General features: G+C 32.9%; 1 protein-coding gene across 7 annotated transcripts in view; it reads left to right on the top strand.

Annotated features, from left to right (window-relative positions):
• Positions 1 to 18,666, top strand: part of LOC145670513 (uncharacterized) — a 64,451-nt gene that overhangs the window by 19,526 nt on the left and 26,259 nt on the right. The window lies entirely within an intron of this gene.

Here is an 18,666-nt window from a genome sequence, read left to right as displayed (position 1 = left end):
CATGTGTGAATTTCACTGGCGCAATGAAAAATATCTTTTGTTGAAATTTACTTCAACATCATTTATACCGCAGTCTTACTATGTCTTTGTTTTATTTAAGATATGTGCACTTGTCCAATATATAAACGTGCGTCTGAATTTTTCTAAATCCCTTTAAATGTAAGTTTGGGAACAACGCATTCGAAGTAATAGGAGGGGAGGTCATACGGTAAAGTGGTAAGCTTCCGAACACAGCTTACATTTCGCTGTTTGAAATACTATGATTCTCTTTTGTTGCTTAATATAATGATACTTCCTTACAGGTTCTTATTGATTCATACAACTTAACGCAGTAGTTAGGGAACCCACCAGAATAACACCGACAACAAAAAGCGCAATAGACCAAATGCTCCTAAACAAAGATGTCTTAGAATATTCCGTGAAAGTTTTCAATACCGGATTTTCCGACCATGAAGCTCAAATTTTTACTATTCTAAATGTAACCAGTAGCAATATTAATAGAATATCGAAAACTATCACTAAAAGAAATTTTAGCGCAGACAATGTGGTCTACTTTAACTATCTCTTAAGCGGTGAAACATGGGAGGAGATCTACAAGCAAACTACAGTAGATAAAGCCTGGGAATATTTCCTTAACATATATAGTAACTATTTTAATGCAGCATTCCCGACTACCACTCGTAAAATTTACACACATAAGACAAAGTCGTGGATAACTTCAGGAATAAAGAAATCGAGCAAAACAATTAGAGTTGACACAAAGAGTCAAACAAGAGTTATCGAACCCGGAACTTAATAGATATTACGCGAATTACAAGCGCATATATAGACATGTAATAAAAATGGCTAAAAGAATGGAATATGACAAACAAATTGAGCGTTCAAAAAATAAATCAAAAACACTTTGGAAAATAGTAAAGAGTGAAACAAACAGTAAAGCATCTTCTAGGGAGATAGGAAACATTGAATTGAATCATGTAGATACTAAAATAACTGACCCAGTATTAGTTCCTAATATTATGAACAACTATTTTACTGAAATCGGAAATAAAAGTGTAACGGGTACTAAATTCGAAAAAAAATCTACGGAAGATAGGCTACAAAAAACGATGTTCCTTCAGCCAGTGATACCTAACGAAGTTGCTCAAATAATTTCAAAGCAAAAAGACAAATGGTCAGTAGGTTTTGATAGCATTCCAATGACAATAGTGAAGAAAAGTTCCGCTTATATAGAGGAACCTTTGACATATCTTATAAACCTTTCCTTTTCATCAGGACAGTTTCCTCAAAAATTAAAATTAGCACGAATTAAACCAATTCATAAAAAAGATGATAAGGTAGATAAGGTATAAGGTAGAAAACTATAGACCCATTGCCTTACTTTCGCCCTTCTCAAAAATCATTGAATCAACTTCTTGGAAAAATATAATATAATAAATATTGCTCAAAATGGTTTCCAACGCAAAAAGTCAACTGAGACGGCGATATTTAATTATCTCGATTATATTCGGGATGCATTAGACGACAGGAAAAAATGTACTGGCATTTTTCTTGACTTAACTAAGGCATTCGACCTTGTTTCGCATCAAATACTCCTCGAAAAACTAAACAATATCGGTGTAAGAGGAGTTGTAAATAAATGGTTCCAAAGCTATTTAGAAGATAGAAATCAAGCCGTAGAAATTGATTACACGGATCAGCGGGGTACAAGTTTCAAATATACCTCTGACATCAAACCAATAAAATGCGGGGTGCCACAAGGCTCTATTTTAGGTCCTACTCTCTTTATAATTTTCATCAATGATTTTCCAGCTTACATAAAAACAGCCAAACCAACCATGTTTGCTGACGATACAAGTCTAGCCATTACTGAATACACTGACAGTAAAATGAAAGTTAGTATCGAACAAACAATAGAAGAATTAAACTCATGGCTTGAAAATAATAAATTAAAATTAAATACCGTTAAAACTACAGTAATAAACTTTCATCACTCTCGAAATACACATGTAAATAATCCTATCATATCTATTAAAAATAAATTTATAGATAACGTTAAAGCAACGAAATTTCTAGGACTCTGGGTAAGTGATACACTAACGTGGGATAGGCACGTATCTGTACTCCAAAAGAAACTTTGTAAAGTGCACTATGCCTTAAAAAGTGTGAAGACATCATTCAACATATCAGCCTTAAAAGTAATTTATCATAGTCAGTTTGAGAGTCTACTTACGTATGGAATAGTACACTGGGGAAACGCAGCAGAAAGTAAGACAATTTTTAAGATTCAAAAAAGAGTGCTGAGAACAATGAAAGGTACAAAATCAAGAGTATCATGCAAAAGAATATTCCGTGAGCTTAAAATTCTCCCACTGCCTTGCCTTTATATATTACGAACGGCAATGTTTATAAGAAAATACCTGAAACCGCCTCTTAAATGCAACAGTGACATTCACAGATACAATACCAGAAACAAAAGCGATTTTGCAATTCCCATTCATAATACAGCACTTTACCAAAAAGGTCCAAAATATACAGGAATACAAATTTATAATAGCTTACCCATCAACATAAAAAACTCACAATCTGATCACCTCTTTAAACAAAGACTAACAAAGTACCTACAAGAGCACTGCTTTTATACTGTCTCGGAATTTTATAAACATGCTCAAGCTAGAAACTTGTAGTTGTATGAATCAATAGTAAGGTATTTTATTTTATTATTACATGAATAGTCATATTTATTTATATATTATTATAATCAAATATATTGAATACGTGTTTCCTAAATACTAAATGAAGATAGCATAATGTAAAGAAAAAAACTATAGATTCTCGCACTATGAATAAAATCAGGTAGATGAATAGATAAGGTATGGTATTTCTATGTACATATATGTATCATGTTGTAAGACTAAGTGATGTATAAGGTAGTATAGTAGTAGTTTATTATATAGATAATAATAGAATTTGACATGTTCTATACCGCATGTACAAATGTACAATACTGTGGTCTCTTGAACGCAAAATAAATAAATAAAAAGTGTTACCTTAACAAGTGCAGAAAATTGGTTGTAGGTAAAAAAAATCGACCACAAATTTTCTTATAAAAATGGGGAGAAATATAAAGAAGTTCTTTTCTTATCCATAGTACTCGAAGAAATCTTCATAATGTGTTCATAGCCAGACGGAGGGCGCGGTGGCTCAGTGGTAAAGCGTTCACCTCCGGTGCTTGGGGTCCCTGGTTCGATCCAAGCTCGCGGCGTGTGGACTTTGTGGTGGACAAACACCGTGCTCGTTGGTTTTCTCGGGGTTCTCCCGTTTCTTCCCACTTCATTTCACTCATTTTTCATAATCACCGTCTCCGTAAGCCTAACCGGCATACCCGTGGGATGTACAACTCAAAGATTTCATTTCGATAGCCATACGTTGTGAAGTCTCTCTTTTCTGCGGATTCAGTACTTTTAAACCAGACTCTAATCCCACTGGGTGTTTTTTCTTATTTTTATTTTGTAACGTTTCAGTTATTTTTGCCATGCACGTGTATATGCATTACACAGTGGTGATTAAAGTCCTTCTAACCTATCCGAAATTAGGAAGCCGCACGTACAGTAGAAGTTTTTGAATATTTTCCAACGTAATTCTTCCCTAGTGCTAAGCAATTCTTACATCGATCCATGAGATTTTCGGAAATCTGAATATAAATCCGGGCTTCTTGTGCTCAGGTAGTCGCTATCATCTCTTCATCACTACTAGGACGTGGTTCATACTGTCGTTATTATTATTATAATATTGTATAAGTGGCATGGGTCTGATTCTGGAGAGAGTACGTAGTTCTAAGCTGACGTTAAGCCGGAAGTTCGCGTTTCATGTAGCCTTCCTGCTGAGACGCGACACTTAAAATTATTATTTTTATTATCAGATAGGGATCAGAAAGAAGTCAGAGAATACTAAATTTAGTGAGACATTATTTCTTCGCAGTTCTTACACCTAAGAACTTTATGTTGTCTTTGTGCATCAGAACGATTCTACACAGCCTTTCCCTGTGATTTTACATTTTATATTTTTACGCAATTGCCTTAATATTTCTCAATATTATACGCAGTCACGTGTCACTATTTACTAGAATGCACCATACGAACACCCTCAGACATCTCCCTACTCCGAACAATCTCATATGAGAACTTTGAGAATGAGAATAAGGTGTTTTCTTTGTGTTTTCAAACTTGTTTTTTCTTAGGTTTCATTTGGTGGATGTAGGTAATATCTGAATTAAGTATTTTACTAAAATCTGCTTCTATCCTGTCTCTAAAGATAAATAATATGTTCACAAGCGAACACTCGCTCAAGTTTTCGTATAGAAAAGTTTTTCCGGAAGGAAATCAAAATGAGTTTGGTCTATACTTTGACACTTTTCGATATGTCTGCGTACGCAATGTTTCAACTTCAAGGAGAAAGAAAGAAGTAGACCTCGAAAGAACACTGAGATTTGCTGCTTACTGTGTTCAGCATTCAGAATTGGGAACCAGCCTCGTCATTTTCCTCATGCTCTGCCAAAGATTTGTATGTTTAAAAGATGTTGTAACCTTTAATCCTAAATGCCGGTAATTTCTATAACACACAAAATGTTTTTGGTTCTGGAATACCATGTCGTGGATAACATCAATATTTCTCTATCAGTATTGTTGAATGTACACCGGGGCGAAGTTCACGATAAGAGAATTTCTGACATTTTTGAAAATCTGCAACTCAATTAATCACAGTAGCAATAGAAGTTGTACGGTTTCTCAACAATTGGCACATATCGAAATGGATTTTTCGTTTATTATCCTTCTTGTAGAGGTAGTCAATAACACCTCGATTTTTCGCACGCTGATTCTTAGTTACGCCTATACACAGGGCCATTATGCCGATGTATTGGGAGTGATGAAGGTGATAATTCTGCATCCACCATGTATTTTGTGCTAGCTTTGTGTATATATATTAATTTCGGTGATATTTGAGAAAATATTTAAAAACAGGGGATATTACTATTACTAGTACTACTATTACTACTTCTACTACTACTAGTAACTTCCACTTCATATCGTTACATGTACCACTTGATATACTTTACGTGCGATTCGCTACCTTTTACATTTTATCAGACAAATTCTAATTTAAACAAAATGGATATATGGTCAAGAATCGTACGAATAGGTTCAATTTCCGTCATCATCTTCATGGAAAGTTTAGAAATATCTATAATTTCCGATTTAACATTGATCCTCTAGGATTAGAAACTATAATGATTTGAGAAAATTCCTTCAATAAAATACAGCGTTTAAAAATCAGATTCCAGTTCTTCACTAAATTGTAAAATAATAATAATCTGAAGGATAATTTGTCAGTTAATTCTGTTAACAGTACTTGAAAATATTTAATGTTACAGGTATAAGTGACTTCTAAAAGCGTCTAATTATTTCCGGTACCACTTGTGCTGCTTTTATAATCACATTTTGTTGTTTATTTGGCCCAAGGGAGCCTAACGTTATAAGGAATAACCTTCTCGTCGTAGTCGTCTTCTTGTTTTAAGTAAGTCCTTCCCCAGTCCATTTTTGGGCCCATACATTGTTAATGTTGTCTGTTTTTCTGAAATATTTATTATTATTATTAATATTCACTTTGAAAAGTGTTTCGTTATGCAGCTATATTAGAACAAAAGAAGAAAATGTGATAGTCTACTGTTGTATGATGTTACAATAAGAGTCGTATATGATTGGTAACCTGAGCTGTAGTATTCGGTGGGACAATAATTGGGTCAATGGCCCCAGTCTTTACCTAATATAATAAGGTATCGTAATACGTAGTATAATAATAAGCTGAATAATAAGGTATTCACTTGTAGAAACCATCTTATAGGCAGAGTTCCATTTTATTGAATAAAGGGAACAAGATTTAGAGTTCAGTAGTCTAGAAATTTTTATTTGCTGCTAATGAATTTTCTAACAAATTTTCGCAGTGCTACAGCTTAAATTGGATATGAATCCCAATTATCATTAACGTAGCCTATGTTAACTCGATGAGTACGTTTCGCAATATTAATGATAGCACTTTAAAAAATACCTTAGCCAATAATGATTTATCACTAAATCTTTTTATTTCAAAGAATGAATGAGAGAGTGACTTTTTACTTTCATTGAACGTTGTATCTCTTTGTGTATCGTCAGACACATATAGCGCTACCGTTGGTCCAAAAGTGAATAAGAATCTGTGGGTGAATTGAATATCTACGGGACAGCTAATCCAAGTCAAATTATAATTTTCCAGGGCCTGCAAAAAAGTGTCCAAAGATGCAACTAATTCATTATTTGGCACCATCTATACCCAAAAAGAATTGCCAAGGACCTCAAACAATTTCGATTGTAATGACCTAATAATCAAGTTGATTCATTTTATGATAAGATTTGGCCACTCTGTAAAAGTCAGAACACAAATCTACCTAGTTAATGGATTGGTTTGGTATGGTTTAAATTTTAAAAGTTACGGGACAGCTCTAATTAACAAATTCCTTTTCACAAGTACTAATTTCATTTTATAATGACATCATTACATAATTTGCTGTGTCTGTTGAAACATGTTAAGAAGAGCCAGGAAATAACGACAAGAAATTCACGAACAACTAATTTTAACTGAGCAATGGTAGCAGGAATGACTTTGGAACAGAAACATGAAAAAGGAAAGGGGAAATATAAAGAACTTAGTGTAAGTTAATCTGTCTGAGCTAGCGTCAAGGTACCTTAAAATGGAGTTGAATCAGTTTGTGAATTGAATATTTTCCCGAAGAAGGATGAATTGATCCATATACGCTCAACCAGGATTGGAAAAACCATGGTTTTTATTGAAAAAACCATAAAAACCGGTTTTTTGGTTTAAACCAGTTTTTTTTTTTTGGTTTAAATCAGGTTTATTTGGTTTAAATAAGTTGCTCCATATATTCATATCATATATGGACAGAAATAAGTTTGTTTCGCCTTGATGTTATTATGCAACAGCCGGGTTATGCTAAAAGGGGTCACATAAGCTTAAAGTGGAATAAAAACTTCTTCTCGAGTTACATCCGAGAGAAATTGGCCTTCATTCTAACTCGGAACCAGGACTAATTGGCCACAAATGCGATACGTCTGCCGACTCACTTACGAAGGAATCCTGATAAAAATACGTTGTACTGATCTGTACACGCTTCTTAATATAACTGTCAAGAGTCATTTCAGGAGGACAAAAAGATAAACAGTTGCACAAGTGAAACCATTATACAGAATTACATATGGGCAATTTCAAAGTACTACGGAGAACAGAAGAACTAATTTAGTTCAAGTTAGTTAACAACGACTTTTATTGGTCCAAATTAAATACAATGACTTAATTTGCATATCAGTAAGAAAAGTGAATCAAGATACGAATTATTTGAGTCCACTTTGGCTCAGACTCATTTATACATAAATAGATACCAAAGATATTTCTCATTTCACTAAATGCTTCTCGTGGAGTCTGTATGACCTCCCCACCACACACACACAGACAAAAAGTACGGCATTTCGATGTATTTTATCAATAGTACACATTGAAACGAAACAATATTTAGAATTTTTCTTTGATTGCAATTACATAACAATAATAACTACAGAAAATCACAAAACAAACATTTTATAAACTTATATGTATAAAAAGCTGCTTTTGTAGTATAATCTTTTTGACTAATGAATGGGGAATTTAGGTCTGGATATAATACGAATAATATACGGGAGTGAAACGTGATAACCCACAAATGTTTATACATCAAGGTTTTACAAACACTTACACTTTTACGAACATTTTTCGTTTTTTGGTTTAAACCAGTTTTTTTTTTTTTTTTTTTTTTTTTTTTTTTTTTTGAAAAAACAGCTGGTTTAAACCTTTGTTTAAACCATGGTTTAACCACGTTGGTTTAAACCAGCCAACCATGCGCTCAACTAGCACATATTACATATATATGCTTCACAAACCACATCTTCGTGTGTACAGGTGTAACTACTACTTTACAATGCAGGGTTGTACTGATTTTCACGGGAAGACATATATTTTCTTCGTTGTTCTACAGTATCCAGGGTCCACCATGTAAAGAAATGATCTGTTCATATGATTTTTTTTTTTGAACCAGAAATAACAGTCAATTTTTGATACCTCTTGTTGTAGGAATAGATTAGTGTGAAGACGGTAAAAACTCTTGCTATGCTTCATTAATTAGTCAAAACAACTTCTTCCTGTTCGTGATGTCTTTTACACGAAAGCGATCACCGTTAAAATGGGAATTGGTCGATTTTGTGAAAATATTGCTATTGTCAAACGCAAATTCCTGGCATTACGCTCACTAAGTATAAACGCTTTAAGCCATTTTAGTAATAATTAATTGCAACTATGTAAAGTTTGAAATGCTCAGATTATAATTTATCTCAAATTATTTATTTCCGTGTTTAAGAAATCGTCAAATGCAGAAAACAGTAAGGTAGCGACTCTACGTCATATCTTCTAGAGAAGGAAAAAAGAAAATAAATAAAAAAGATCAATAGAATTATTTAATAAATAAAAGCAACTGGTGGTATTCGAACAGAATCAGAAGTTTTGAATTCGAAGAGACAGGAAGAACACCGACAGATTTTGCATCATTTTAACGACAAGAAGTTCACGAAAAGTAATTTTAACTGACTTTGGTAGCAGGAATGACTTTGGGACAGAAACATGAAAAAGGATAGTGGAAATATAATGAACTTACTGTAAGTTAGACTGTATGGCCTAACGTCAAAGTACTTTAAAATGGAGTTGAATCAGTCTGTGAATTGAATATTTTCCCGAGGAAGGATGAATTGACTCATATACGCTACACTAGCACTAGCACTGAAACATCAAGTTTAAGACCTTGGTATTGTTTTTGATAGTAAGATGTCGTTTAATGATCGTATTCAAATTATTATGGCAGAAGCATATAAAAAACTAGGTTTCGTTATTAGAAACACAAGAAACTTTACAAATTTGTAGGCTATTAAACTATTGTATTATAATATTGTTAGAAAACTGGAGTATGGGTCAATAATTTGGTTACCGAATTATAGTTCTTATCAGAGACAGATAGAAAATATTCAGAAAAAAAATTACGTTTCCTTTTTTATAAGAAATATTTTTCATCGTATAGAGTGGGAATTTCTTATAATGAAATATTACAGGAATTTCAGTTTATCCCGTTACATAAAAGGCGCAGAATACATGAACAAATGTTTCTTTATAAATTTATGAATGGAAATATTGAAAGTAGGAACATTTTAAAACAGATTTACTTTAATGCAGGTCAATGTAACTTAAGAACACGGAACTTTTTTGTAAATAAAATACCTAAGACGAACCGTTATAATAATTCTCCACTGTTTAGAATATTAAGCAACTACAATGACATGGTAAGAAATCATGATCTGAATTTCACTTTCAATGTTTACAAGTACAATATTATTATGCAAAACGCATTAAAAATATAAATTAATTCTAATGCATAGCTGTAAATTTTTGAATGTATATGAAATGTAAATATTTAAATAGTGTACAACCTATGTTTAAATGTGTGAAGGTGCATTATTTATATTGTAATATGCCATATAAACAAATAGTATCACTTATGCACGACAAGGAACATCAATTCATTAATAAAGTCAAAGATATAATACCTTGTGATTTTAAAACAGGGTGTTCCAAAAGACCGAGACGAATGATCTTTAACTTATTACTTGGACTTGCAAATTTTGGACTTAGTAGATATGGTCCATATGAGGTTCATAAATTAAAATCAGCTATTAGTCAAATGCGCGCACAGAATGATTATCTAAACTCTCAAATACAGGAAATTAAGAAAAGTAATTTTGAACTCACACATTTGGTGACGAACTTTTCAGTAGCCGTCGAAAAATTGATAAGCGAAACTCATCATAGTATATTGGAATTGATATGTACAACAGCCACAAACGAACGCTACCTGATCGCTCTTCTTAATTTTCAAAATGTAGAACAAGACTTTGATAATATAATACAAAGCATTCATCAAAATAAAATTAATGACGCTTTAATAAAACCTGCTTTATCTAAAAAAAATGATTAGACAGAATATAAACTTAAGAGGAACATTAATGGAAAGAGATCTTGGATTATTTTATCAATGTTCAAAGGCACTTTTAATCTCATTCGACCCAGAATCTGCCAATTTAGACATTATAATACAAACACCAATTGTGCACACTAATGATTATCACATTTTATATAAAATTTATAACAATGGATTTCTAACTAAGACAGCTCATATACGTATTCAGACACCTGAATATGCAATTTGGATGGACCAAGGAATCTATGAGTTAGACTTATCACTATACCAATCACATAATGTGTTCTCTATATGTAAATATCAGGCACAACCTCCATCTCAAGAAACAGGCTGTCTATTTAATATAGTTTTTCGAAACACAACCGGTAGCTGCCATCGGAAACCTACGTTTTTGAAACATACGTCAGTTAATTGTGTTAACAGTACTTGAAAATATTTAATGTTACAGGTATAAGTGACTTCTAAAAGCGACTAATTATTTCCGGTACCACTTGTGCTGCTTTTATAATCACATTTTGTTGTTTATTTGGCCCAAGGGAGCCTAACGTTATAAGGAATAACCTTTTCGTCGTAGTCGTCTACTTGTTTTAAGTAAGTCCTTCCCCAGTCCATTTTTGGGCCCATACATTGTTAATGTTGTCTGTTTTTCTGAAATATTTATTATTATTATTAATATTCACTTTGAAAAGTGTTTCGTTATGCAGCTATATTAGAACAAAAGAAGAAAATGTGATAGTCTACTGTTGTATGATGTTACAATAAGAGTCGTATATGATTGGTAACCTGAGCTGTAGTATTCGGTGGGACAATAATTGGGTCTATGGCCCCAGTCTTTACCTAATATAATAAGGTATCGTAATACGTAGTATAATAATAAGCTGAATAATAAGGTATTCACTTGTAGAAACCATCTTATAGGCAGAGTTCCATTTTATTGAATAAAGGGAACAAGATTTAGAGTTCAGTAGTCTAGAAATTTTTATTTGCTGCTAATGAATTTTCTAACAAATTTTCGCAGTGCTACAGCTTAAATTGGAGATGAATCCCAATTATCATTAACGTAGCCTATGTTAACTCGATGAGTACGTTTCACAATATTAATGATAGCACTTTAAAAAATACCTTAGCCAATAATGATTTATCACTAAATCTTTTTATTTCAAAGAATGAATGAGAAAGAGTGACTTTTTACTTTCATTGAACGTTGTATCTCTTTGTGTATCGTCAGACACATATAGCGCTACCGTTGGTCCAAAAGTGAATAAGAATCTGTGGGTGAATTGAATATCTACGGGACAGCTAATCCAAGTCAAATTATAATTTTCCAGGGCCTGCAAAAAAGTGTCCAAAGATGCAACTAATTCATTATTTGGCACCATCTATACCCAAAAAGAATTGCCAAGGACCTCAAACAATTTCGATTGTAATGACCTAATAATCAAGTTGATTCATTTTATGATAAGATTTGGCCACTCTGTAAAAGTCAGAACACAAATCTACCTAGTTAATGGATTGGTTTGGTATGGTTTAAATTTTAAAAGTTACGGGACAGCTCTAATTAACAAATTCCTTTTCACAAGTACTAATTTCATTTTATAATGACATCATTACATAATTTGCTGTGTCTGTTGAAACATGTTAAGAAGAGCCAGGAAATAACGACAAGAAATTCACGAACAACTAATTTTAACTGAGCAATGGTAGCAGGAATGACTTTGGAACAGAAACATGAAAAAGGAAAGGGGAAATATAAAGAAGTTAGTGTAAGTTAATCTGTCTGAGCTAGCGTCAAGGTACCTTAAAATGGAGTTGAATCAGTTTGTGAATTGAATATTTTCCCGAAGAAGGATGAATTGATCCATATACGCTCAACCAGGATTGGAAAAACCATGGTTTTTATTGAAAAAAACCATAAAAACCGGTTTTTTGGTTTAAACCAGGTTTTTTTTGGTTTAAATCAGGTTTATTTGGTTTAAATAAGTTGCTCCATATATTCATATCATATATGGACAGAAATAAGTTTGTTTCGCCTTGATGTTATTATGCAACAGCCGGGTTATGCTAGAAGGGGTCACATAAGCTTAAAGTGGAATAAAAACTTCTTCTCGAGTTACATCCGAGAGAAATTGGCCTTCATTTGAACTCGGAACCAGGACTAATTGGCCACAAATGCGATACGTCTGCCGACTCACTTACGAAGGAATCCTGATAAAAATACGTTGTACTGATCTGTACACGCTTCTTAATATAACTGTCAAGAGTCATTTCAGGAGGACAAAAAGATAAACAGTTGCACAAGTGAAACCATTATACAGAATTACATATGGGCAATTTCAAAGTACTACGGAGAACAGAAGAACTAATTTAGTTCAAGTTAGTTAACAACGACTTTTATTGGTCCAAATTAAATACAACGACTTAATTTGCATATCAGTAAGAAAAGTGAATCAAGATACGAATTATTTGAGTCCACTTTGGCTCAGACTCATTTATACATAAATAGATACCAAAGATATTTCTCATTTCACTAAATGCTTCTCGTGGAGTCTGTATGACCTCCCCACCACACACACACAGACAAAAAGTACGGCATTTCGATGTATTTTATCAATAGTACACATTGAAACGAAACAATATTTAGAATTTTTCTTTGATTGCAATTACATAACAATAATAACTACAGAAAATCACAAAACAAACATTTTATAAACTTATATGTATAAAAAGCTGCTTTTGTAGTATAATCTTTTTGACTAATGAATGGGGAATTTAGGTCTGGATATAATACGAATAATATACGGGAGTGAAACGTGATAACCCACAAATGTTTATACATCCAGGTTTTACAAACACTTACACTTTTACGAACATTTTTCGTTTTTTGGTTTAAACCAGTTTTTTTTTTTTTTTTTTTTTTTTTGAAAAAACAGCTGGTTTAAACCTTTTGTTTAAACCATGGTTTAACCACCTTGGTTTAAACCAGCCAACCCTGCGCTCAAGTAGCACATATTACATATATATGCTTCACAAACAACATCTTCGTGTGTACAGGTGTAACTACTACTTTACAATGCAGGGTTGTACTGATTTTCACGGGAAGACATATATTTTCTTCGTTGTTCTACAGTATCCAGGGTCCACCATGTGAAGAAATGATCTGTTCATATGATTTTTTTTTTTTTGAACCAGAAATAACAGTCAATTTTTGATACCTCTTGTTGTAGGAATAGATTAGAGTGAAGACGGTAAAAACTCTTGCTATGCTTCATTAATTAGTCAAAACAACTTCTTCCTGTTCGTGATGTCTTTTACACGAAAGCGATCACCGTTAAAATGGGAATTGGTCGATTTTGTGAAAATATTGCTATTGTCAAACGCAAATTCCTGGCATTACGCTCACTAAGTATAAACGCTTTAAGCCATTTTAGTAATAATTAATTGCAACTATGTAAAGTTTGAAATGCTCAGATTATAATTTATCTCAAATTATTTATTTCCGTGTTTAAGAAATCGTCAAATGCAGAAAACAGTAAGGTAGCGACTCTACGTCATATCTTCTAGAGAAGGAAAAAAGAAAATAAATAAAAAAGATCAATAGAATTATTTAATAAATAAAAGCAACTGGTGGTATTCGAACAGAATCAGAAGTTTTGAATTCGAAGAGACAGGAAGAACACCGACAGATTTTGCATCATTTTAACGACAAGAAGTTCACGAAAAGTAATTTTAACTGACTTTGGTAGCAGGAATGACTTTGGGACAGAAACATGAAAAAGGATAGTGGAAATATAATGAACTTACTGTAAGTTAGACTGTATGGCCTAACGTCAAAGTACTTTAAAATGGAGTTGAATCAGTCTGTGAATTGAATATTTTCCCGAGGAAGGATGAATTGACTCATATACGCTACACTAGCACTAGCACTGAAACATCAAGTTTAAGACCTTGGTATTGTTTTTGATAGTAAGATGTCGTTTAATGATCGTATTCAAATTATTATGGCAGAAGCATATAAAAAACTAGGTTTCGTTATTAGAAACACAAGAAACTTTACAAATTTGTAGGCTATTAAACTATTGTATTATAATATTGTTAGAACTAAACTGGAGTATGGGTCAATAATTTGGTTACCGAATTATAGTTCTTATCAGAGACAGATAGAAAATATTCAGAAAAAAATTACGTTTCCTTTTTTATAAGAAATATTTTTCATCGTATAGAGTGGGAATTTCTTATAATGAAATATTACAGGAATTTCAGTTTATCCCGTTACATAAAAGGCGCAGAATACATGAACAAATGTTTCCTTATAAATTTATGAATGGAAATATTGAAAGTAGGGACATTTTAAAACAGATTTACTTTAATGCAGGTCAATGTAACTTAAGAACACGGAACTTTTTTGTAAATAAAATACCTAAGACGAACCGTTATAATAATTCTCCACTGTTTAGAATATTAAGCAACTACAATGACATGGTAAGAAATCATGATCTGAATTTCACTTTCAATGTTAACAAGTACAATATTATTATGCAAAACGCATTAAAAATATAAATTAATTCTAATGCATAGCTGTAAATTTTTGAATGTATATGAAATGTAAATATTTAAATAGTGTACAACCTATGTTTAAATGTGTGAAGGTGCATTATTTATATTGTAATATGCCATATAAACAAATAGTATCACTTATGCACGACAAGGAACATCAATTCATTAATAAAGTCAAAGATATAATACCTTGTGATTTTAAAACAGGGTGTTCCAAAAGACCGAGACGAATGATCTTTAACTTATTACTTGGACTTGCAAATTTTGGTCCATATGAGGTTCATAAATTAAAATCAGCTATTAGTCAAATGCGCGCACAGAATGATTATCTAAACTCTCAAATACAGGAAATTAAGAAAAGTAATTTTGAACTCACACATTTGGTGACGAACTTTTCAGCAGCCGTCGAAAAATTGATAAGCGAAACTCATCATAGTATATTGAAATTGATATGTACAACAGCCACAAACGAACGCTACCTGATCGCTCTTCTTAATTTTCAAAATGTAGAACAAGACTTTGATAATATAATACAAAGCATTCATCAAAATAAAATTAATGACGCTTTAATAAAACCTGCTTTATCTAAAAAAAAATGATTAGACAGAATATAAACTTAAGAGGAACATTAATGGAAAGAGATCTTGGATTATTTTATCAATGTTCAAAGGCACTTTTAATCTCATTCGACCCAGAATCTGCCAATTTAGACATTATAATACAAACACCAATTGTGCACACTAATGATTATCACATTTTGTATAAAATTTATAACAATGGATTTCTAACTAAGACAGCTCATATACGTATTCAGACACCTGAATATGCAATTTGGATGGACCAAGGAATCTATGAGTTAGACTTATCACTATACCAATCACATAATGTGTTCTCTATATGTAAATATCAGGCACAACCTCCATCTCAACAAACAGGCTGTCTATTTAATATAGTTTTTCGAAACACAACCGGTAGCTGCCATCGGAAACCTACGTTTTTGAAACCTACGTCCGTTAATTGTGTTAACAGTACTTGAAAATATTTAATGTTACAGGTATAAGTGACTTCTAAAAGCGACTAATTATTTCCGGTACTACTTGTGCTGCTTTTATAATCACATTTTGTTGTTTATTTGGCCCAAGGGAGCCTAACGTTATAAGGAATAACCTTTTCGTCGTAGTCGTCTACTTGTTTTAAGTAAGTCCTTCCCCAGTCCATTTTTGGGCCCATACATTGTTAATGTTGTCTGTTTTTCTGAAATATTTATTATTATTATTAATATTCACTTTGAAAAGTGTTTCGTTATGCAGCTATATTAGAACAAAAGAAGAAAATGTGATAGTCTACTGTTGTATGATGTTACAATAAGAGTCGTATATGATTGGTAACCTGAGCTGTAGTATTCGGTGGGACAATAATTGGGTCAATGGCCCCAGTCTTTACCTAATATAATAAGGTATCATAATACGTAGTATAATAATAAGCTGAATAATAAGGTATTCACTTGTAGAAACCATCTTATAGGCAGAGTTCCATTTTATTGAATAAAGGGAACAAGATTTAGAGTTCAGTAGTCTAGAAATTTTTATTTGCTGCTAATGAATTTTCTAACAAATTTTCGCAGTGCTAAAGCTTAAATTGGAGATGAATCCCAATTATCATTAACGTAGCCTATGTTAACTCGATGAGTACGTTTCGCAATATTAATGATAGCACTTTAAAAAATACCTTAGCCAATAATGATTTATCACTAAATCTTTTTATTTCAAAGAATGAATGAGAGAGAGTGACTTTTTACTTTCATTGAACGTTGTATCTCTTTGTGTATCGTCAGACACATATAGCGCTACCGTTGGTCCAAAAGTGAATAAGAATCTGTGGGTGAATTGAATATCTACGGGACACAGCTAATCCAAGTCAAATTATAATTTTCCAGGGCCTGCAAAAAAGTGTCCAAAGATGCAACTAATTCATTATTTGGCACCATCTATACCCAAAAAGAATTGCCAAGGACCACAAACAATTTCGATTGTAATGACCTAATAATCAAGTTGATTCATTTTATGATATTAGTTATTTCTGCAGAGACATTAGTCACTGTATGAAGGGTGAAAACCTTCTTGGAAAACGCGCTGAGATTTGGCCACTCTGTGAAAGTCAGAACACAAATCTACCTAGTTAATGGATTGGTTTGGTATGGTTTAAATTTTAAAAGTTACGGGACAGCTCTAATTAACAAATTCCTTTTCACAAGTACTAATTTCATTTTATAATGACATCATTACATAATTTGCTGTGTCTGTTGAAACATGTTAAGAAGAGCCAGGAAATAACGACAAGAAATAACTACAGAAAATCACAAAACAAACATTTTATAAACTTATATATATAAAAAGCTGCTTTGTAGTATACTGTTTTTGACTAATGAATGGGAAATTTAGGTCTGGATATAATACGAATAATATACGGGAGTGAAACGTGATAACCCACAAATGTTTATACATCAAGGTTTTACAAACACTTACACTTTTACGAACATTTTTCGTTTTTTGGTTTAAACCAGTTTTTTTTTTTTTTTTTTTTTTTTGAAAAAACAGCTGGTTTAAACCTTTTGTTTAAACCATGGTTTAACCACCTTGGTTTAAACCAGCCAACCCTGCGCTCAAGTAGCACATATTACATATATATGCTTCACAAACAACATCTTCGTGTGTACAGGTGTAACTACTACTTTACAATGCAGGGTTGTACTGATTTTCACGGGAAGACATATATTTTCTTCGTTGTTCTACAGTATCCAGGGTCCACCATGTGAAGAAATGATCTGTTCATATGATTTTTTTTTTTTTTTTTTTTTTTTTGAACCAGAAATAACAGTCAATTTTTGATACCTCTTGTTGTAGGAATAGATTAGAGTGAAGACGGTAAAAACTCTTGCTATGCTTCATTAATTAGTCAAAACAACTTCTTCCTGTTCGTGATGTCTTTTACACGAAAGCGATCACCGTTAAAATGGGAATTGGTCGATTTTGTGAAAATATTGCTATTGTCAAACGCAAATTCCTGGCATTACGCTCACTAAGTATAAACGCTTTAAGCCATTTTAGTAATAATTAATTGCAACTATGTAAAGTTTGAAATGCTCAGATTATAATTTATCTCAAATTATTTATTTCCGTGTTTAAGAAATCGTCAAATGCAGAAAACAGTAAGGTAGCGACTCTACGTCATATCTTCTAGAGAAGGAAAAAAGAAAATAAATAAAAAAGATCAATAGAATTATTTAATAAATAAAAGCAACTGGTGGTATTCGAACAGAATCAGAAGTTTTGAATTCGAAGAGACAGGAAGAACACCGACAGATTTTGCATCATTTTAACAAGAAGTTCACGAAAACTACTTAATTTTAACTGACTTTGGTAGCAGGAATGACTTTGGGACTGAAACATGAAAAAGGATAGTGGAAATATAATGAACTTACTGTAAGTTAGACTGTATGGCCTAACGTCAAAGTACTTTAAAATGGAGTTGAATCAGTTTGTGAATTGAATATTTTCCCGAGGAAGGATAAATTGACTCATATACGCTACACTAGCACTAGCACTGAAACATCAAGTTAAGACCTTGGTATTGTTTTTATAAACACCACCTCGTGCTTCATCAAGAGGAACTTCCACCAGGGGGACCTGCAGACGACGTTTAGCCCCTCCCACGGAGCAGATGACGAAATTGAAGCAGCAGCGCCACCGCCACCCAAGGGACGCTATAAATTGGACAGAAGACTCCAGCTCAGTACCAGTTCTCTGGTGACCCTCGTCTAGTCTGCTACGGGACTCTTGGAGTAACCTAACCCCAGGCCCCTAGTCTGCTACGGGACTACGCCTATCCTATCTCCTGGCTTAGCCTGCTACGGGGCTCTGTCTGGGAATCCCAACCTCAGCCGCTTAGCC

This window comes from Thermobia domestica, chromosome 14, assembly GCF_964235325.1.
Source record: "Thermobia domestica chromosome 14, izTheDome1.hap1.1, whole genome shotgun sequence".
Taxonomy (NCBI): Eukaryota; Metazoa; Arthropoda; class Insecta; order Zygentoma; family Lepismatidae; genus Thermobia; species Thermobia domestica.
Note: the sequence above shows the minus strand (reverse complement) of the source record. Positions and strands in the feature narration are given on the sequence as shown.